This window comes from Xenopus tropicalis, chromosome 8 (assembly GCF_000004195.4).
Source record: "Xenopus tropicalis strain Nigerian chromosome 8, UCB_Xtro_10.0, whole genome shotgun sequence".
NCBI classification, from domain to species: domain Eukaryota; kingdom Metazoa; phylum Chordata; class Amphibia; order Anura; family Pipidae; genus Xenopus; species Xenopus tropicalis.
The window spans coordinates 35,978,059-35,989,270 of NC_030684.2; positions in this window are offsets into that span (position 1 = coordinate 35,978,059).

Sequence of the window (11,212 nt, forward strand, 5' to 3'; positions counted from 1 at the left end):
CCACCCAAAACTACCCCTCACCCTCTCACTTACCTCACCCCCTAACAAAATATACACACGACAACCTCTTGTGGATAGAAAAGGCCGCAGCCTGTTTATTTACAACATTATAAATTTGTTAAACAATAACATATTAATGTAAATAAATAACATAACAAAACAGTCTCATTGAAGGCTGCTTTGTGGAAGCTGTCTCTGCCCCCCACCGTAATCATTTTCCTGAGGTTAGGAACCCCCTTTCTCTAGCCACCACAGCCCCCATTTCCCACCAACCTATGGCTGTACTCCCTAGCCTCCGTCTAACCTTCCGCCCTGAACCTTGAGCTAAGTCCACCCCGGCTGTGACTAAGACCCTTCTAGGCGTCTATTCCCTATAACCCTTATCCCCCCTTTTTAACTAAGGGAGGGAGGGTGGGAGCTGCTAACACCAAAATGGTTCCTTCGGCTTGCGCAGACCCCTTTTTGCCTCTTCCTTCCGCCTCTCATCCACTTGGGGACTACAATTCCCACAATGCTTTGCCCCTTAAACACATATCTCCCTGGGCCTTTTCCTAGCCTTATCATGGCCCCGTGCCCTAACTCCTGCCTCGTTTAATTCCGGGGCCCCTTTATGCATAGGTGCACCAAGTGCCATTGTGTCCGTCTTGCCTCTTCTGCTGAATAACATTCAAGCATGTCTGTGGTTGGTGTGGAACCCTGGAGCTACTGCAAGCCTAAACATGGTGGCAATCAGGCACAGACTGGCAATCTGTGGATTCTGGCAAATGCCAGAGGGGCTGATGTAAGATGCCATAGACAGTCACTATTGAGTGGCCGATGGGACACTGTTTGGGCCTCTGTGTAGTTGAAGTGCCAGGGTCTATTCTGAATCCCAGTCCATGCCTGTCGCAATTTTTGGGATTTCAACAGTCGAGTGTAGGTAGGAGCAATAGCTTGCACCGAAAGTACTGCACCAAATCTGTACTGTGTACACATTTCATCATCATAATCATCATCATCATCATCATCATCATCATCATCATCTATTTACAGTATATAAAGCCAGCAAATTACACAGTGACAGTGTTAATAATTTAACAAATGCAGGATATAGAATAAATATAGGATTGGAGCATCTTGCTCATAAGAGCTTACAATTTAGAGGGAGAAGCAACCACATAAAGCTGTGATTAGTCCTGAGTCTGTCTTTGTACTTCGTGGTCTCAGTCTCAGTCTATCTATCACCTAATTAAAGTTTGTAAAAAAAAATATTGACATTGGTTATTCTGTAAAAAAATATCTGTTTTGTCCAATCCATTTATATTAGTGGGAGCTGCGCCTCTTCTAATTGGTAGTAGACTGATCAAAACAAAAAAAGCTCATAGCTACACTATGCAGTTACCTATGAAGGTTGCATCTTTTACTATGGAATACCAGTATTGTTAGGTTCACTAGTGGTCACTGGTGGACTCCAGTTCTAACCTTACTGCACTATTTTAAGAGGACAAATACGAAAAAGGTTATTGAAAAGAACAAAAGAAACATAAAGGGCATGAAGCCACACCATCCACTGGAATAAAGACAGAGAATTGGACCTGCCATTGAAATCTGCCTTTGCAAAACTTGCTGTCACATGACTGAAAGTGAGTGGGTGAGAGAAAGGCAAGAAGGGGAATTTCTGGTAATCCCCATTGCTCAGCAACATTGAGTAATATACAGGGCAAAGGGTAAATTAAATACTTTTTCTCTTTCCTATTCCTTTTTTATATTAACATAAAAAAGGAGAAGTTTTGTAGACATTCACAAATATGGTTTCTTTTACTAGAAATTGCTCTGCACATTAATAACTATGATTCACATCCGAGTTGGTCAAAGATTTGGCCAGATGACCGACTGTTTCGTGCATGATTCTGAATCCTTGGAACTTGGATTGAATCCAATCGTTTGCTTTTATATCACTTAATTTTCCTAGCTAGCTTTTTGAATCCACTACTATGCGTTTTAATCATATCATTTAAAGAGGTAATACACACATATTAAATTTTCATGTTAGTGGGAGCTGTCTGTGCCCCAACCAGTGATCGTTGACCAGTGGCTCATGAGCAACATGTTGCTTACCAGCCATTTTGATGTTGGAAATAGGTGCCTATTTTAAAATCTCTGGCTGGCTCCTAGACAAGTGTTAGAAGCACAGAGACACAGTTTTACTCCAAGTAGAGCCTCCCTAAAGCTAGAAGTCCACATGGGGCTACCAAATAGTCAATCACAGTCCTTATTTTGCATCCTTAAGGAACTTATTCATGCTTTTGTGACTCCCCAACACTTTATATATCTGAGTGTGGCTCACGAGTAAAAAAGGTTGGGGATCTCCGATTAAGGTAAACTTTCACCAGCACACGCATACCTCCTCCGATCATAAACTCGGTCTGCACCCTCACAGGAACAAAAAAGGTGATGACTGGCACCACGAGTATAATGCAAGCGTGGCTTGTTTATTAAAAGTGTAGCAGCAACGGGGGGCGTACCCCTTCATCAGGCATACAAACCAGTGCAATGTAGTAAATAAACATAACATAAGTAATTACAACATATTCATTATATAATAAATCCAAAAACTGAATAAAAATGTGCCGAGCAGTGCGTGTGCGATGGAATGAGCACAAATTTCCAATCCGGAATTATAAACCCCCAAGTAATTTGCTAAAGAACAAGGGAAAGAGAAAAAAGAAACAGCTTTAGCCAGGCACTTTTTTGAGTCTGAAAGATTCGGCCAAACACGGAACTGGATGTGCAAATTAGGATACAGAAGGGTCAAAGAGAAATGTGCACGCAGCGAGCACTTTAAAATTGTCGACTTTCGTGTTTATGGGATGAAAAGTCACGCGATTTCTGAAATAGGCTGAATCGATCCTGGATTGGGTGCATCCCTATTATTATTTATTAAATGACCCCCTGTTATCTGCCGTGCTCCATAAATCATTCACATCATTCCCAGCCCAAAGGAGCTTACACTCTAGGGTCCCTTTTACATTATATCAAGGTTTCAGTTAACCTAACTGTATGTTTTGGAGTGTGATACATTATGTATGTATGTATTTTTATAAATAATATAAATAATAAATTGTATTTAGTGCTGCAGGTTAAAGAACTTTTTTTTTTGTATGGTTTTTAATGTTTTGCCTTCTTCTTCTGCCTCTTCCAGCTTTCAAATGGGGATCACTGACCCCAGCAGCTAAAAACTATTGCTGTGTAAGTTTACAATGTTATTGTTACTTTTTATTACTTATCTTTCTATTCAGCCCCTCTGCTATTCATATATTAGCCCATCTCTCAAACCACTCCCTGGTTACAAAGGAAAATTGCACCCTAGCAACCAGATAAACTGCTGATATTCCAAATTGGAGAACTGCATAACAAAAAAGTTAAATACTTAAAAAACTACTACTAATAAAAAATGAAGACCAATTGCAAATTGTCTCAGAATGGCACTTTTCAACATCATACTAAAAATTAACTCAAAGGCGAACAACCCCTTTAAGACAGGAAACAGCAGGGGTAGTGGGGGGGTTCAACTAAGCGGTTGCTCTAAGAGGAGCAGAGGAGTCAGCCAGGAACGTACGGAGACACAAGAGGAGCGTAGTAGTTGTAGTGAGAGCAGAAGAATGAAGGGCTTTGAAAGGTTAAGAGATGGACTTTTAAGTTATTTTTGCTTTTATGGGAAGCCATGATACGGACTTTAGCAGCAGAAGGGCCTGAGCTCTCAGAGGAGGAGAATTCTCCCAGCAGTATGGAAGACAGGACTCTAGGGGGGCATTAGATGGGAGTTAGGGAGGCCAGCTAGTAGCAGGTTACAGTAGTCTAATCAGGATAGAATAAGAGCATGCATAAGCATCCTAGCTGTCAGGTCAGAGAAGGAGAGAAGAGTCAAAGATCACCTGTAAACAATGTGCTGAGTTAATGAGCGTGCCAACCAGGGTCAGACTGGGCCGCCAGGACACCGGGAAAAAACCCGGTGGGCCCTGGTGGCCCAGACCCGATTTCTATTCCATAGCGGGCCTAAAACCTTGGGCTTGGTTTCAAGAAAAGCATAACTCACCACATCAGGAAATCTTCTGATATTCCAACAACTGACCCATTTTTTACAATCTATAAATAGAAATATTTTTCACTTTGACTTATTTTGAATCAATTAGCATTAAATATCCTTTCTCAAAGGGGGTACTATCAATGCAAACAACTTCTTGAAATAGGTAATAAAACTCCCTTCTCTTATACTATAGCATGGAACAAAGACTAACATAACAGAGGAAATCTACCACACACTGTTCCAGAAATATTTCTCTTATGGAACTTCCTATAAGTTTCTTATGCATTGGTACATGGTTCCATCATGGTTACATAAATAAATAATCAATATAGCGAAGACTGCTTCAGGAAATGCTACATATCTAGTCGACATGCCCAAAGGTACAGCAATTTTGGACAAGAATATATAATGTCACACAAATAAACTTAAGAAAGCATATCCAAACAGCTTTATTGAACAAAAAAGTACCAAATATTAATAGATCCACCAGAACATTGATAACTTTTATTTTTTTAGCTGCTAAAATAATGATTGCCAGATTTTGGAAATCTATCCCTATACCTATCTCTCATTTTAAAAATAAGATGAAATGAATAAAGGTCAATGAAAGAATAACAAGCATATTAAATGATAAACATGGTGTATTTATTAAAATATGGGAACCTTGGCATACATATGATTTTCCAAACTCCACACATTTATCGTTACTTCAATAACGGGTTTGTCACTTTGAATACATGTAAGGATCATGGATTCTAATATTAGAACGTATATGGTAAATGAATAGATTTGCCCATGTCACTCCCCTCCTTGGCCGATTGCTTCACTATTCTTCAGCATTACGGGACCTCAATGGTAACATCCACGCAGGTAACAATTTGAATTACAATGTATCTCTGTATAAAATGATTTGTTTCAATTGATTTCCCCCATCCCTTATCTCATTTCATACTCAACCCCTCCTTGAGAGAAGGTTTGAGTCTTTGAACTCTCCTTTTTCCCTTCTCGTGGTTATTTCCCTAAGGACATTGTACATCAATATATATTATATATAAACCATTGTCCATCCTGTTTAAGATGAAAATCAATAAAAATCATTGAAAAAAAATAAGTAACCTTTATTGACACATGGGACATGCACACAAAGGCTTTTCTCTTATCTTTTGTATCTATAACGTCAATAAAAGTTGTATTTTTAATAACACCAACAGTTCATTAGAGATACACACTTCACAATCTGACATGAACGCAGTTATAAACCTGATTATTATAAGGGATTCTGTATAAGCAGTGCAGTCGTTTCTCTACTTTTTTCCCCTTAGGGATATACCTTTTAGTATTTTTTCACTTTTTAATGTGACCAGCACGCTATTCAGGTTTCGACAGGCACCTGATGTGTGATATTCATTGGGTGGTAGGTGCAGGTTCCACTTTCTCTCTTTATTTGCCTTCAGTAAATGCCCCAGGGGCACCAGGTCGCAACACTTTTTTTGTTATTTAATATATGTTGCATGCTGCTGAACGTCCTAAGATCCCATTTAGCTACCTGCTTATTCAATAGGGCAGTGGTTATTGGACTTATCCAGTTTAAACCACTGTTGGAAGACCAGGTCAGGGCCATTATTCAGGTATATTGAAGAGAGCATATAGGCATTCACCCCAAACCTTTCCCTAACTGGCATTTGGACTTAGCTCCCCTTCCAACAGTTTGGGAAGTACCTCAAACAAATGTCTTATGGAAAGCAACCCCCAAAAGGTTCATTAGACAACAGAGGTTTGGGTCTTGCCAAATATTCTTTATCTTTTCACTCTTTTGTAACACAGATCATTGAAAGGCCTTATGAAGGATGGGAAGTTTCCAAAGCACTAATGAATAAGGGAGTATACTGTCCCTTTAAATGAGTATCTCAGGGGGTAGATAAACATGTTTGGGGTTGAACCAACCCCTTGGTTCACATTTGCTGATAACACACGCTACACTATACTGACAGGACACAACAAGACAAACATTTGTAGGTGGGATCTGTTCGAATTCTGGCATTGTTAGGGAGCTTTATATCTAAATGGAAAGGTTTGTATTTCAGTTTATTGCACCTTCAAGAAAACATGTTTTTTTAATTAGATTTTGGCCAGTTACATAGTATAAGGGACTTTTTTTTACTATTCATTTATTTCCTGTTATTGATATAGCACCAACACATTTCCACAGCACTTTACAGAGATTATTTATCATTTACAGTCACAGAGGAGATTACAATCTAAGGTCCCTATCATATTCACACACTATGGTCAGTTTGGTCAGAAGTCAATTAACCTGCCGGTATATTTTTGGAGTGTGGGGGGAAACCAGAGTACCCAGAGGAAACCCACGCAGGCACGAGAAGAACATACAAACCCCTTGCAGATACTGGCTGAGATTGAGCAGAGGGCTGCAGGGCAGAAGTGCTACTCCCTGGCCCATGTGAAATGATTGAATGGCAACTGGGTAAACTGGCTCCTATCACTCTTGTACAGTATTGCCATATGTCATTCTTTCTCTGAAAATCACAAACAAATGCAAAATAGTAGTGCTGTTCTAAACATGACACAATGGCAAGGAGCATTTGTCAGACCTACCCTATTCTTTTTTTTCCTATTGAATGACAGATTCTGAAGATGTCAGATTCTGTTTAAAACCAGTATGTTTAACCTGTTGAACCTTGACAATTCTCAGCAGTCATTGCTCTGCCACCAGCAAGACATGTCATGAAAAATCAGCTATCATTTATGAGCACATATAAAACAGCATTTCCATTCCAGATGACAGAAGGAGCAGTATCTGATGCAGTTGGTAACATTATGCAATGGAAATAGCATTGTTTACCTTGGTGAATAACGCAGAATTTTTGTGCTTTGGTTTGAAGGGGATCAGATATTTTGTAACATGTTTCTCAATATCATGTGTTATGTAAAGCCTTTTACTATTACTACATCAGGAACACATCCAGAACCGCACATTGAGTAATTTATTTGTAACATTGCTGTTTATACAGAACATTTGTACTGGGTCTGTCGGTTGGTTGGTTTTTAAACATATGCATTTCCTTTGTACTGTTTTACATGGATGAAACACTGAAAAAGTACATCAGAAAGTGCCACGGATTCCCCTATTTTCTAAATAATACTGAGGAACCAAGGGGTTGTTGACCTAAAACTTCTAGGGGCACATTTACTAATCCACAAATCTGAATGGGAAAAATTCAGATTGGAAACGAACATTTTGCAACTTTTTCATATTTTTTGCGACTTTTTCGTCGCCGTTACGACTTTTTCGTAAATTGTTGCGACTTTTTCGTAGCCGTTACGACTTGCGCGAATTGTCGCAACTTTTTCGTAGCCGTTACGATTTGCTCGTATATTGTCGCAACTTTTTCGTATTGAGCGCTCGTAAACGGCGGGCAAACTTTTCAGACTTTCCATGATTTTGGAAGCCTCCCATAGGACTCAATGGCACTCTGCAGCTCCAACCTGGCCCAAGGAAAGTCTCCCATAGGGCTCAATGGCACTCTGCAGCTCCAACCTGGCCCAAGGAAAGTCTCCCATAGGGCTCAATGGCACTCTGCAGCTCCAACCTGGCCCAAGGAAAGTCTCCCATAGGGCTCAATGGCACTCTGCAGCTCCAACCCGGCCCAAGGAAAGTCTCCCATAGGGCTCAATGGCACTCTGCAGCTCCAACCCGGCCCAAGGAAAGTCTCCCATAGGGCTCAATGGCACTCTGCAGCTCCAACCCGGCCCAAGGAAAGTCTCCCATAGGGCTCAATGGCACTCTGCAGCTCCAACCCGGCCCAAGGAAAGTCTCCCATAGGGCTCAATGGCACTCTGCAGCTCCAACCTGGCCCAAGGAAAGTCTCCTATAGGGCTCAATGGGACTCTGCAGCTCCAACCTGGCCCAAGGAAAGCCTCCCATAGGGCTCAATGGCACTCTGCAGCTCCAACCCGGCCCAAGGAAAGTCTCCCATAGGGCTCAATGGCACTCTGCAGCTCCAACCCGGCCCAAGGAAAGTCTCCCATAGGGCTCAATGGCACTCTGCAGCTCCAACCTGGCCCAAGGAAAGTTACGATACTGAAGCTTGAATGAATCCGAAATTTTCGTACTCGGTGCGACGGCTACGAAAAAGTCGCGACAATTCGCGCAAGTTGTAACGCTACCAAAAATTTTCACCAATTTACGAAAAAATCGCAAAAAAACGATTATTACGAAAAAAGTGCATTCGGACGCTTTTCGGACATTCGTGGATTAGTAAATGTGCCCCCTAGTGTAACTTCTAGCATGGTGTAGATTAGTAACTTATTTTGTCTTCGCATTATTTTTATCTACTTTTTTGTTTTGCAGCTCTCACACTTGGAATTCAAGCTGGTATTTGGTTGTAAGGGTTAAATACCCTAGCATAGAGTAAGTCTAACACTTATAAAAATGGAAGGGCGTAAAAGAAAAAGCGATAAATAGAAATAAAACCTCACTCAAACTAGTCTGTTCTTTTGGTGGCAGGTTTATTGGCCCAGATTGCATTTTCAGAATAGGAAATCATTTAAACAAAACATGAGAGATTGGGCATAGTTTGGAGAGTACCTGGATATGTTTATACATAACCAGGGTATGTATTCCTTAGCATACAAAGGGGGTCATTTTGCAAAGGTGAATGCAGTGTGCTAAGTGCAAAAAAAAACGCAATTGTCCCTTTTTTGTACTCTGCATTCTGCTCTGTGCAAATTGTTGCAGGCCATTTCCAAGACCTATGATTTTCTCAGCTAATACAGCACTGGCTTTGGGTCGGCTACTCGTGAGGAGCAGGAGTGGGGACTGCGGAGACATGAAGGTGCAGCATTGGACTGGGCCTTTGGGGCACTGGGTGAAAAACCCGGTGGGCCCCATGCCCCAGACCGGAACCACCCAGGTTAGCTGGTCTCCCTCCCCTGACGCAATGCAGGTGAGTTTCATTTAGGCACGCTCGGGGGAGAGGGTCAGAAGGTGTTGGGGTCTCCAGTGGGGGGTGGGGGTGAGAAAGCGGTGGGGCCATTGGGGGGGTGCAGGGGCAGAAGCCCCAATGGTCCTGAGGCAGAAGCCCAATGGTCTCTGAACCCCACAGTCCGACCCTGTGAAGGTGTCCCCCCTGCGGTCCCCTAACATGCATGTTTGAATGCAGCAGGAGACTCAGGCTCCTATTGGGCCCTGTCCCTATTCCTAAACCAGCCTGCACCTCCTGATGCTTTGCTCTGCTTAATGCACCAGATTTCTAACGGCACAAGATTAAAGTGCAGCTTTGCCTGGAGCACAAGCGCTGCTAGATGAGCACTATGGGGCATGATATTGCTCCCCCTTAGTTCTCTAGCACTTATGCCCTGGGGATCAGTAATGACTAAAAGATAATCAGTATAACACGACTATGAGTGTATCTTTTTAAACAGCTTTTGTCATATATATTGACTTTTTTAACTGATATGTGACTTGCGGATGTTTGGTTATTTACAGACTCTATTACAGACTCTACATTATAGTCGACTTGTCAAGTGACAGCTTGAGCTTGTATGTGGAACTGTAATTCTCCTAATTTCATTTACATTATACAATACTGGAGAAATATTAGATTTCAAGGCTCAATAAAGGGACCAAGTAGACGTAAAACATTTCACTGTACGCAATTGAGTCAGTAAGTCCCGTAATTTACTTTTGCGTAAACTTGTGGGGATCAATTTAGTGTTTCGTTAGAATGCGTGCTACTGTCAAACTTTCCTTCTTTCGTGATAATTACAAACAGGTAATACAGGTTTTAGGAATGTTTAACATCAACACGTTTATTGAAGTACGTCCTTCTTCCATGCTGTCATTGCAAGTGAAAACTATATCATGTGTTGTCAACTCAGGGGAAATTTGCAAATGTATTTTTATACAAGCCTGCATTTGTCTGGGTAGATGAGGAAAACATTACAAAAATTACATTTTTAATGCTATTTATACTCATTTTATTTTGTAGTTATTTTCACTGCCTTGCTATGATTCCCCAATCTTATCACACTGCTTATTACCACTGCCTATTTATAGCTCATAACCCTTCAGGTATGTAAACAATGGCTTTCAGACAGGAACCAGAGTCTATACCTTCTGTATGTATCTTTATATTTAAACACCATTGCAGAATATGTTAACACTTTATAATAAAACATGTTCTGAAAATTACACTATGGGGCTGATTTACGACAGGTACGACAGGTACGAAATACAAAAAAATTGTATTTGTTCGCACTGTGCGTATTTTCTGTGACATATATTTGCGCAACTTTTTCGTTTACAAAAATTTCGTGACTTTCGGATCGCCAATACAATATTATCGTGACTATTACGATTTTGTCGTAAGCATTTTCATGATATTTGCAATCATCAGAAATTATCGTATTTAATCCGAATTTTTCCCATTTCGGGATTCGAACTTGTACTTGATGAATCAGCCCCCATATGTAGGTAATAAACTTGGTTTTATGATTATTTCTGACAAATGGGGATCTTGAGCTTGAAACAAGATTCAATGATGATAAATTATATCCACTTGGGATTTAAAAATATGCAGTTTACTATAACTGTAAGTGTCTGTTAACAATTTTAGATTCATTCTTATTAGCAACAAGTGACTTTATAACCTCTTTAATGCAAGACATAACCTAGCGTTAAAAAGGTTATAAATTCACAGAAGGAGAGGGTACTACAGTGGCTTGCAAAACTATTCGGCCCCCTTGAACTTTTCCACATTTTGTCACATTACAGCCACAAACATGAATCAATTTTATTGGAATTCCACGTGAAAGACCAATACAAAGTGGTGTACACGTGAGAAGTGGAACGAAAATCATACATGATTCCAAACATTTTTTACAAATAAATAACTGCAAAGTGGGGTGTGCGTAATTATTCAGCCCCCTTTGGTCTGAGTGCAGTCAGTTGCCCATAGACATTGCCTGATGAGTGCTAATGACTAACTAGAGAGCACCTGTGTGTAATCTAATGTCAGTACAAATATAGCTGCTCTGTGACGGCCTCAGAGGTTGTCTAAGAGAATATTGGGAGCAACAACACCATGAAGTCCAAAGAACACACCAGACAGGTCAGGGATAAAG